This window comes from Vombatus ursinus, unplaced genomic scaffold (genome assembly GCF_900497805.2).
Source record: "Vombatus ursinus unplaced genomic scaffold, bare-nosed wombat genome assembly UNPS02007284.1, whole genome shotgun sequence".
Lineage (NCBI taxonomy): Eukaryota > Metazoa > Chordata > Mammalia > Diprotodontia > Vombatidae > Vombatus > Vombatus ursinus.
The window spans coordinates 2,252,017-2,263,179 of NW_020947062.1; the positions used below are offsets into that span (position 1 = coordinate 2,252,017).

The 11,163-nt window shown below is 38.7% G+C and overlaps 1 pseudogene; it reads left to right on the top strand.

Moving 5' to 3' along the window:
- Positions 1–1,635: 1,635 nt before the first annotated feature.
- LOC114033481 lies at positions 1,636–3,011 on the top strand (annotated as a pseudogene).
- Positions 3,012–11,163: the final 8,152 nt, after the last annotated feature.

Below are 11,163 nucleotides of genomic sequence, written 5' to 3' on the forward strand. Positions count from 1 at the left end.
CCTCACACTCAGCATTCTTTCTCACACCTGGACTGCTGTAATAGCCTCCTAATTGGGCTCCTTGCCTCAAATCTCTCCCCCTCCAATCTCATCTACACACAGCTGCCAACATGATTTTTCTAAAGATCACATGACTAGCATTTATTGGTCACCAGGTGTTTACAGGGTGGTGTGAAGTCACGTCTAAGACTCATGGAAGAGTCTTTCTCTTAGACTCCTGATTAGGCACAGAAGTGTCATCATTATAGCATAGAAATCACCGAAGAATCTTGAGCAGAGAAGTGAAAAAAAGACAGGTGTATTAGAATCTTCAGTCCTTCAAGGCCAATCTACCTTCAAGGCCATGCCCCCATCCTGTGTGGATCATTTCCTAATTCTTCTGTTCATTAATGTTCTCTCAATCCACAAATAGCCTTATATTTATTTATATTTTTGCAAGTTGTATTCCTCCTAGTAGAATTTAAAATCTGGAAGGCATGGGCTTATTTTTTTGTCCATTTTAAAGTTTGTATCCCTAGAACCTAGCATAGTATCTTACATGTAGTAAGGACTTAGATGCTTGTTGAATTTGATTCAAATAGGTAGCTTGTGTCATGCATTTCATGTTCATAATTTATCACTAAAGATGTTATTTCTTGTCTCATTACCTAATTTTATTAGGAATCTCAAATATATCTTAAGTTATATATACTATGCAACATAGTTAGAAATAATTAAACTCAGTTCAAGACTGGAACATCCCTAGAAGGGTAGCTGCTGCGCATTAGCAATTTGTAGCCAGAAGACAGTGTTTTCAATTCATTCACTCCCCAGTGCTTACTTTCCACATGCCCCTGGTAAGTCACTTCTCTTCTATGACCCTTAGTTTTCTCTTCTGTAAAATGAATATAATTCTTAGAATACCCACCTCAGCAGAATTTTGTGAAGAAAGTACTTTGCAAACTTTAAACGCTATAAAACTTGGTTCTTTTTTTCTTCTTTATTATTATTACTATTGTTAATCAACATCAGCAGCAGAATGGGCATTTAATAAATGCTTATTCACTTACCAGCTCTGGAGAGCTAATGGTTAAAATTTCAGTGTGAGCATATACACCTAAGAAATCATCAAACACTAAAAATCAGGGCTTGATTTAATGTTTTGTTGACTTAATAAAGATCAAGGATACAAGTAGAGGGGTTGGCTTTGTTAAAGTTTCTTTGTCAGAAACTGTGATAAAGGAAGAGAGAGTGAGAGAGTGATGTACAGCAATTGAAAGATACAGGAAACAAGAGAAAGGGGAACATATAGTCATTGGGTTTTATTTTCTCAGTAAAGTATTGAGGTGATGTCATCATCTGGTAGGGGAGATGGTGTGGGAATATGAGCAGATAAGGTTTGAAAGAACATCTGTTGCAACAGAGGTAGAAAATCAATTAAGAATAAAATGATCAGGTCCTCTCCTAAGACCCAGAATTGGAAGTATCTCATGAAAGTCAATTGAAGTCCTGAGGCTGCTGCTGTCACCAGGGAGAGCACTGTGTTGGAGCTGGTGTCCCAGGAATGACTTCCTTCTTAAGTCACTCTATCTGAAGCCCTGGAGGACCTGTGAGACTCTTCCTATCCCTTTCATTTGTCTTTAAGAGACTGGAAGGATGGACAAAGATTCTCAGTGACTGTTAGACTGACCTCTGATGACACTGCTAGCCAGTTGGAAGATAAGGAGTCATTGGCCAGGCAGAAATGAAGCTCTTCCTAAGGCCTTGGGCACTATTAGCAAGTGAAGAAGTTCTTCCAGGTTTATTAAGAGGAAAAAAGTTGATAATTAGTCTTTGGAGAGCAGCTTGGTGAAATCATCCACTTGGGCCAAGGGTGCCAAGGAGTAGAATCAGGATGTTGTTTGGGGAGTGAGACTTCTTCCAGTGAAAAGAAGAGGTATCCAAGGCACTGAACACACCAATACTACCCCCACCCCCAGCCCAGTCCTTGCCCTTAGCCCCACTAAGAGCATGAAGAAAAGTGAGCAGCCACTACGGTTGACCAAGGACCTGAGCCACTGAAAGGCAGCAGATAATTTCTTGCTCATCAATGCTGTGTTGCAGATGAATGACCTGACATCTGTCCACCTGGGTGTGAAGTTTAGCTGCTTTTTCACACTTTGGGAGGTCTAGGAACACCTGGTATGCCCTGCTGTATGATCCTATCATCTCCAAGTTGGCCTGTAAGATGATGAAGCAACTACACACAGATGGCATTACAGCCATACAGAGTAAGGCTTTGTTCAGCAAGGCTGAGGAGCAGCTTTTGAACAAGGTGGGATCGGCTAGCCAGCCCTTTCTGGAGACCTTGCTGCACAGTCTGCTGCACTGACACCCCAATGCTTTCTACTTGTCCCCTATATCCAAAGCCCTGAAAGCTCATGAAGCAGTACTATCTCCTAGAGAATCAGCAGCTGCTGCCAAAAGGGGACCAAGTGCTGAAATTTTTAGATGCTGAGGATCTGATTGATGACAACAAGCTTAAGAACATACAGAATGAGGTGCCAGAACAAGAGCTAATGGTAATTCACAGATACCAGAATTGGGAAATTCAGTAGCTAGAGCAGAAGCTGTACAAATGGCAGGTGTTGGTGGACAGAATCAGAAGAATGAGTTCTCCAGACTTTGATAAGGCGACCCTGGCTGTACTGTGTAGATACATGGTGTGGTACCTGATGTGTTCCAGGGAGATTGCCCTGGACAGAGCTACCAAGGACAACCAGATTGATGGGAATCAGACCCTGGAAGGTCCAGCCTAGAAGATCTTCCCAAAACACGGTGTCATCAAGCTGAAGAATAATGATGACTTTTTCATTGCCAATGAGGATAGATGGCCAGTTTACATAAAGGGTTGATCTGTCCTCTATGTTTCCAAATGGTGACTCAATGACAACTAAGTGGTGGAGATCATCTGTATGTTCTTTGTCTTCTTTATCAACCAGGACCTCATTACACTCATCCAGGCTGAGGCTGCCAAGATAACTCCACAGTGAGAGAAGATGGGCGCCAGCCAACAACTCTCTGGCCTCACAGCCCCCCCCTTTTCCCACAATAGTCATGCTAGTCTGGGAGAACAAGCTTTTCAGAGATTTCTTTTATCCCTTGGAATCTGTTGTGGGAAGGTTTGTCCTAAAGCCTCAGATATAGTTGATTAAGCCCTGAAGGAAGGAGAAAGGAAGGAGTCCATTTGGGAAGAAAGCCTGACTCCCACAGTAGGAGGTACTAAAGGGAGAGAAAGTACCCCTGCTTGGGCTAGAACCCAGCATCCTGTCATCCTGTTTAATATTCTACCCAAGAGGCTGCCTCTACCTGACAATTTTTTTCCCATTTTGTGAATAAAGCTCCAAGCTTAAAAAAATAAAAAGGAATGAGAGCATCATCATCCTATGGTGAAGACTCAGTGAAAGCAAATTTATAGTGCAGGACCCAATCAATTTGGTTATATGATTTCCTTCATTTCAGGATGCAGATCATGAGTCAGAGAAAAGAATGTAAATGTTAGGGATAATCTAGTTTTGATAGGAAGGGAAGGTTTGGCAAGACATGAGAATTGGTAGTTGTATGGGATGGGGAGGGGAGTTGAAAGAGAAGGATGATATAGAGTTTAATGAATTAACTATGTGGTTGAGATTGAGAAAGAAGGGAAATGAGATTAAAGCAAAAGTGATAACCTGAGAAAATACTGAGAAATGGAAGGATTTCAGGTCCCAAATGAGGATGAAGAGTATGCTTAGGAGTAGTAGGACATAAGAAGAGATGGAAAAAAAGAAAGCAATGGAATATGAGATGAAAGAGATGGAGTAAAAGAACGAATCCTAAGTTTTTGATCATTGAAAATAATACTTATGGGTGATGGCAAGTTCAAAGTTGTGACTAGCACTGTGCGTAGCTGAGGTGGAGTGGTAGAATAGACCGTGGACATTGGGGAATTAAGAGTTTAGGGCAGGGGTGGGGAACCTGCAGTCTCAAAGCCACATGTGACTTTCTAGATTCTTAGATGAGGTTTTTTGAATGACTCCAAGTGTTACAGAACAAATCTTTTATTAAGGGGGTTTGTTCTGTGAAGTTTGGATTTAGTCAAAAGGGCCACACTTGAGGACCTAGAGGGCCACATTTGGCCTTGAGGCCACAGGTTCCCCACCCCTGATTTAAGGTATTTGAAGGGACATGTACTTTAAAAGTCCATAGCAAAAAGGCAGAAATTGTTGCAGAATGGAAGACTGAGCTAGGTGTTGTTTAGTCATTCATTTTCACTTCTGTCTGAGTCTTTGTGATGCTTTTTTTTTTTTGGCAAAGATACTAGAGTGGTGTGCCATTTCCTTCTCCTGGTCATTTTACAGATGATGAAACTGAGGAAAATAGCGTTGACTTGCACAGGGTCACCCAGCTAGTAAATATCTGAGGCCGTATTTGAACACAGGTCTTCCTCACTCCTGCCCAAGTACTCTATTTACCATACCTCCTCACTGCTCTATAAGCCAGGTACTGAGCTACTTGAGAAAGGAAAAAGAATGCCTTCGGGGCTAATAGTGACCTACTACTAGGGTCTCATTTGATAATAAACTGGAATGGAGAGACTGTCACAGGAGAGGTTGCTGAGAGATAGCAACAAAGGGAGAGTATGGAAATGTTAATGAGGAGTGATTAGTGTAAAGACTTCTGGGATCAGGAGTCTCAAGTGCTGAAGAAAGGGAGACAATAAAGCAGAAAGGATCAGGGAAGGCTTCACGGAGGAGCTAAGATCTGAGCTGAGTTGTGAAGTATTCAAATAGCAATAACTCACATTTCAATAGTGCTTTAAGGATTTCAAAATACTTTCCTCATGACAACACTGTAAGGTAGCATAAAAAAATTTCAAGCCTTAAACAATCTGTGATTTCTTCATTGTGGGTGCTCCTTCCACACTAAAAAAAAAAGACATTAGAGTCATAGATTTAGATCATAAAGAGGTCATCTAGTTCAACTGTGTCATTTTCCTTAGACATTGAGGCACTGTGAGATTAGTACATTACCTAAGGCTACACCGATAGTGTCAGATTGTGAATTTAACAACTGACACTAAATCTAACACTCTCTTCATTACATAGTAATGTCCCTCTACTCTGTATACATGATTTCATGCTGTGAAAAAAATAGTCAATCACCTACTGGTCATTTTTCTGAATATTTTTCCTTTCTATACATAACTAAACTGGTCATCTCTCTTAGGGACAGTGTTACATTCCAATGCCACACATGAAGAGACCACACATGAAGACTTCTGCAACTTGATAGGACCAGCCAGGGCTTGCAATCATTCAATCACAAAATTGTCAGCTATGCCAGGTACTGCATTAGGGCCTGGGGATACAAAGGCAAAAGTGAAACTGTCCCTCCCTTCAAGGAGGTTACACTATAGCTGAGGGAGACAGCATGCTCATACATACACACACACACACACACAGACACACACACACACAGACACAAAATACATGATAATGTTAAGGAAAAGAGACAATATCAGCCCAGGAAAGGCTTCCTATAAAAGATGGCATTTAATCTGAATCTAGAAGGAAACTAGGGATTCTATGAGGCAAATGAAGGAGTTCAGTCCAAGGCTTCAGGAATAAACTATGCATGTCCATAAAGATATGGGGTGGATTGTGGCAATATGAAGACCGATTTGACTGGGCTCTAGTATACATGAAAGGAGCATACTGTATTATACAGTATATTAAATTATATACTATATATATATATATGTAATATAGTATATTATACAGTATACTGTATAATACAGCATATTACATACTGTATTATACAGTAATTAAAAACCAGGAAGATAGTTCGGGCCATATTGTAAAGGGCTTTAAACAGCAAATGGAAGAATTAATATTTGAGATGAAATAATAGGGAGCCACTGGAGTTTATTGAGTAGGGGAATGTCATGATGAGACCTGCATAGAAAAGAAAAATCACTTTGGCAGCTCTGTGGAGGATGACAGTGAAGTGAGATGAAGTGAGATGATGCAGGAGTCTAATCCAATAGTCCAGGTAAGAAGTGATGAGAGATTTTCTTCTATAACTCAGAATCACCTCTGTACTTTGATGAGGCATTGGAGAGGAAATGGTGCATGTTTGTTACTTATTTCCCAATTTCATATGTGGAAATTGAGGACTGGAAGAATGAAATGACTTTTCCAATGTCAAATAGATCATGAAGAGCAGAGCTGGGAATTAAAGTTGCAAAGGACTTTAGAGAGCAGCCAGTCCAATTCACTCAGTTTGTAGATGAGACAACTGAGACCTGGGGAGGTGAAGTGATTTGCCCAAATTGACCAAAGTAGTAAGTAGCAGAGCTCTGTCCTCTAACTCCAAATACAGTGTATTTTCCATTTTGCTATATAGAAGAAAAAGAAAGTCATGTTATGTTAATGAGAAACTTAATGTTTGAAGGATTGCTTTTCCTTTTCTTATCCCCCAGTTTCTTGGCTTTGAGGGGGTTTTGAGTGTTGGATTGTTGCATTTTGTTTATTTCATGTGTTTAGGACCATAACATAAAGTTACTTGATTCCTTTCCAAAATGAAATGTTAATAAAAGAAAAAAACACCCAAAGTGCTCCAATAATATTAAATTGTTCTGAGCTGTGCATGCCCAAACCCTTGATCCTTTCCAAATGTAGTGCTTCACAATTTGAAGGGTACTTCATTTTTGGAGTGAATGGGTTGTTCTGGGCACATGCACGGTAGGCCAATTTTTATTCCCTAGATCGAGTCGATAATTTGAAGAGTGCTCCAGTCATTTTTTAACAAGTTCCCACCATGGATGTCTGCTATTCTATTGCTTTTGGAACTAGAGCAGTAAGAATAGAAATAATGATACTGCTAATGGCTTATGTTTATATTGTGACCTTATGTTAGTCACTTAATCTCCTTGGGCCTGTTTCTTTCTCTGTAAAATAAATGGATTGAACTAGATGATCTCTAAAATCTCATCTAGTTCTTAATCTTTGACCTTTGATATATTATTTCTTTTAATTTTTATGGCTATCCTTTGAATGTGAGACATGTACTTTTTATTGTCTTCATTTTGTAGATGATGAAATTGAGAATAATGTTAATGATTTTTATTGTTTGGTCAATGGGTGCAAGAAGGGCTGATGGATGGAAGAGAATTTGGAACTCAAATTTTTTTAAATTGAATGTTCAGATAAACAAAATATGATTATTGAAAAACATGTTAATGATTTAACTGCTCACTCAAATTATTTAGTGGGGTAGAGATTAAACAAACTCAGATCTTTTGAATCAGTTGTTTCATCATATAAATTGAGGAGGTTGGACTGGGTGATCTCTAACGTCCTTGATAGCTTCAGTTACCAGCTCTGCCATTCATCAATTCCATTACTTGCCCTTAGATGAGCCATATCATTCTTCCAGGTTTCAATTTCCCAATCTGTAAAGTGGAAATAATAATGCATAGCTCAGTGTTCAGGAGGCAAGTGCAGTGGAGAAGAAAGAATGTTGGACTAGGGGGCAAGAGACTTGGGTTTACTTATGACTGAACCTTTCAATCTTGGGTAAAGTATATTACTGCCCTGAATCTCAGTTGTCTCATGTACTAACTGAGGGAAGTAGGGCAAGATTTTCTTGAAAATCCTTGCAAGCTTAATGGTCTGAAGTCCCTTCCATCTCTAATTTTCTATGGTTTCTTTCCAAGGTTGTTTGTAACTTTAACATGTCATGGTTTTTTCACTGAGTGGTTTTTGGGAAATTTCAATCTATACTGACAACTCCATTATCCTAGACATCTTTTCAGGTCTTGCTGTTGGAAGTTAATTCAGTAGCCCAATGATAGACTTAGGCTTGACAAGATGATGTGATCAACTCTGAAATATGGGAAGGCTAATCTGTTTTTGGGAATATAAAGCAGGGTAATAGGACCACAGAAAAGCTACCCACAGGGTAATGGGAGGTCCCTATTAGATAGGAAAAGGAGATTATGAAAATCTGTCACAAAGTATGGGTTAGGGAGCCAAGATGATTCCCTAAATTAGATGTTGGGAAGTGGTAGAGAAATGATACATGCAGACATTATCGAGGAACCTCTAGAATGTTGGTCTACAAGCTGTGGCAAGAAAAGAGATTGTGAGACTTCTTGGTTCATACTTTAGGGCTTCTTACTCACAGTCAGGAAAACTGGTCTAGTTTTGTCATTAACTAGTTATGTTTACTTGGGCAAATAACTCCTCCTGAAAATATAACTTCCTCATACAAGAGGATACTTAAATAGATGGCTTTAAGTTCCCTTCAAGCTCTGATAGTTTAGATATGGTGAATCGAGAAGCCTTTAAAGGAGATAAAATCTGAGTGATGTGTAAAAGAATGTGTTAGATTTGAACAGATGAAGCAGGAGGTAGAATAGTAGTCCATGAAGAGGGAACAAGGAAGTAAAAGAAACAGAGGTAAGGGAAGAAAGACAATCGGTTTATTTTGACTGTACAAAAAGGCATGTAAAGAGGAGTAATGATTGGAGATGAGACTGGAAAGATGAATTGAAGTCATAGTGTGAAGAGGTTCTTTCAACTTTTTCAGGAATGCCTAAATCTCTAGTTGAATTTTATTCAATGATTTGTCCATAGTCATATGTTTGTTTGAATATGTTTTACCTTATATTATAGTTACTTATTTCCCTTTGCAATATTTCAAAGTCCATGAAGGTGGGGACTATGTTTTAGACATTTATGTTTCCTCTAGAACACTTAATAAAAATTTGTTGAACTGAATTAAAATTGGATTAAAAAAAACAAAACAAAACTAGAGTAATTGATGATGGAGATTGAGTGGTTCAAGTGTGTATATACATATACATACATACATACATACATACATACATACATATTTTTCCAGTGTGGAAATGGGAGTGGGACTGGGTACAAGAAGAGATGTGACTAGAGAACACTTCTGAATATGGTATATAAAATAATTTCCTAACTTCCCTGTGTCTAAGTGTTTAAAGTCATCTAGGTTCTCAACCTCAGAGTCATTCTTTACACTCAATCTCCTTAAACTCCTATATCTAATCAATTGTTGATTCTTGTTAATTGTCTCTACACAATAAATTTCACCTCCATGCCCATTTCTTCACTCCTATATCTACTGCCTTAATTCAGGCCTTCATCACCTCTCTCCAGAATACTGCAATAGCCTTCCAATAGGTCTCCTTGCCACCAATCTCTTCCCTTCCCCAGGCACTCTCCATATGGCTGATAAATTAATATTTTTAATGCACAAGTCCTATATGTTACTCCCTTCCTCATAAAGCCACAGTTGCTCCTTACTCCTTTTAGGAGAAAACAAAGCAAAACATACTTTTCATTTTGGAGTCCAAGGCCCTAAACAATCTGACACCAAGCTAATTTTCCAGAATGATTTCACATTACTTACCCTCCCCCCACACACAGACACTGTATATTCCAGACAAATTGAACAACTTTCCATTTTGCATGTTTCATTCTATCTTCTACCTCCATTAATTCAACAAGCATTTATTTTGCCTTTTCATAGGCATGCCCTCATGCTGGAATTCACAACCCTTTTACTTCCCCTTTTTGGAATTCCTAGATCTGTTCAAAGTTCAGCTCAGTCATGGAAATGATCATTAAGTATGGAAGTACCGACTAGTGCCAGCCACTGATGCCCATACTATTGTTAGTTCCCCACCCCCAATTACTTTGCATTTTCCTCATATCTATTTTGTATTTACTTATCTTGGTACATACTTTTTTCTCCTAAGCAGAATGTGAGCTACTTGAAGGAACTATAATTAATTCTTGTCCTTGTCCTACTAGTTTATAGCATGGAGCTTGGCAGAAAATATTGTTTAATAGAGGTTGGTTGAATTGGATTGAATTGAAAATCCGAACCATTAGAAGGATAAAAATAATGTAGAATTGAATGTATACCTGGAAATATAAAGGAATGCTTTGGATTGTTTTATGGCACCTTTGTCTAATGAGTTCAAATAGTCAGGGCACTCTTAGAGTCCTTCTCTGACACTAAAAGGGCTTTGTAAAACAAAACAAAACAAAACAAAACAAAAAAACCCAAAAAACAAACAAACAAACAAAAAAATTAGATGAGTAAATCAGTTCTGAAAGCAATAGTCCTCTCCCTTCCCCCTTTTTGGAAGTATTTAAAAGAAGGTCCAAAAGGAAAGGTCACATAAATTAATTGGCAATACCCAATTAATCTACTTGCTACTAGTTCACAGTAGAGTGCAGTACTTAGAATCTGGTTGACCCATGTTCAGAATTCCTTGGATACCTATAAGTTGTGTGACCCTGGACAAGTCACTTAATTTCTATCTGCCACAGTTTTGTCATCTGTAAAATGAAGATGATGATAATAATAGCATCTGCCTCCCACCATTGTTGCGAGAGTATCTGTAAAATGATTTACAAACCTTAAAGAGCCATATAAATGCTAACTATTATTATTATATAGCCAAGGCAACTGGAGGCAAGAAAAGCAAGGGAAGTCTACTAGAAGAGCCTGCCATCCCTGCTCCCTCACAGCAGGGACTAATCCTTCCAATGAAGGTTCAAGAAGGAAATAAAGGATATACCCAGACATCATCAAAGAGCCTCTGAAATGATGGTTTTAAAGCTATCATAGGAAGATGGAATCTGGAACTTTTTAGTCCATGCTTCAGGGCATCTCACTCAGTTCACCAAGGGGCTTGGGAGGTATAACAATTCAGGCAACTCCAAGATTCAGGAAGTTACTGAATCAGAATTATTCAAGTATTTTATAGGGAACAGAAGGAGAGGGGTTCTAGTAAAGTAGGTCTGATTGATTTCCAACACCTGAAATAATAGGCAAGTATGCAACAATCAGCAAAGACACTTTTAGTTTCTATTCTGAAAATTTCAAGAAATAGAAAATCTAGATTGTGTATGTATTTGTGTGGGTGAGAATGCATAAGTGTGTGTAGAGAAGTAGAAAGAATAAAGGAGGTTGAGCTATAGTAAAGGGGTCTTTGGGCCAGGGAATGGAAGAAAAGAAGGAAGAAAGGAAGGAAAGAAGGACGTACACAGTAATTTATTCAGTGCCAACTCTGTGCCAGGCATTATGCAAAGTGATTTAAAAATATCATCTCATATG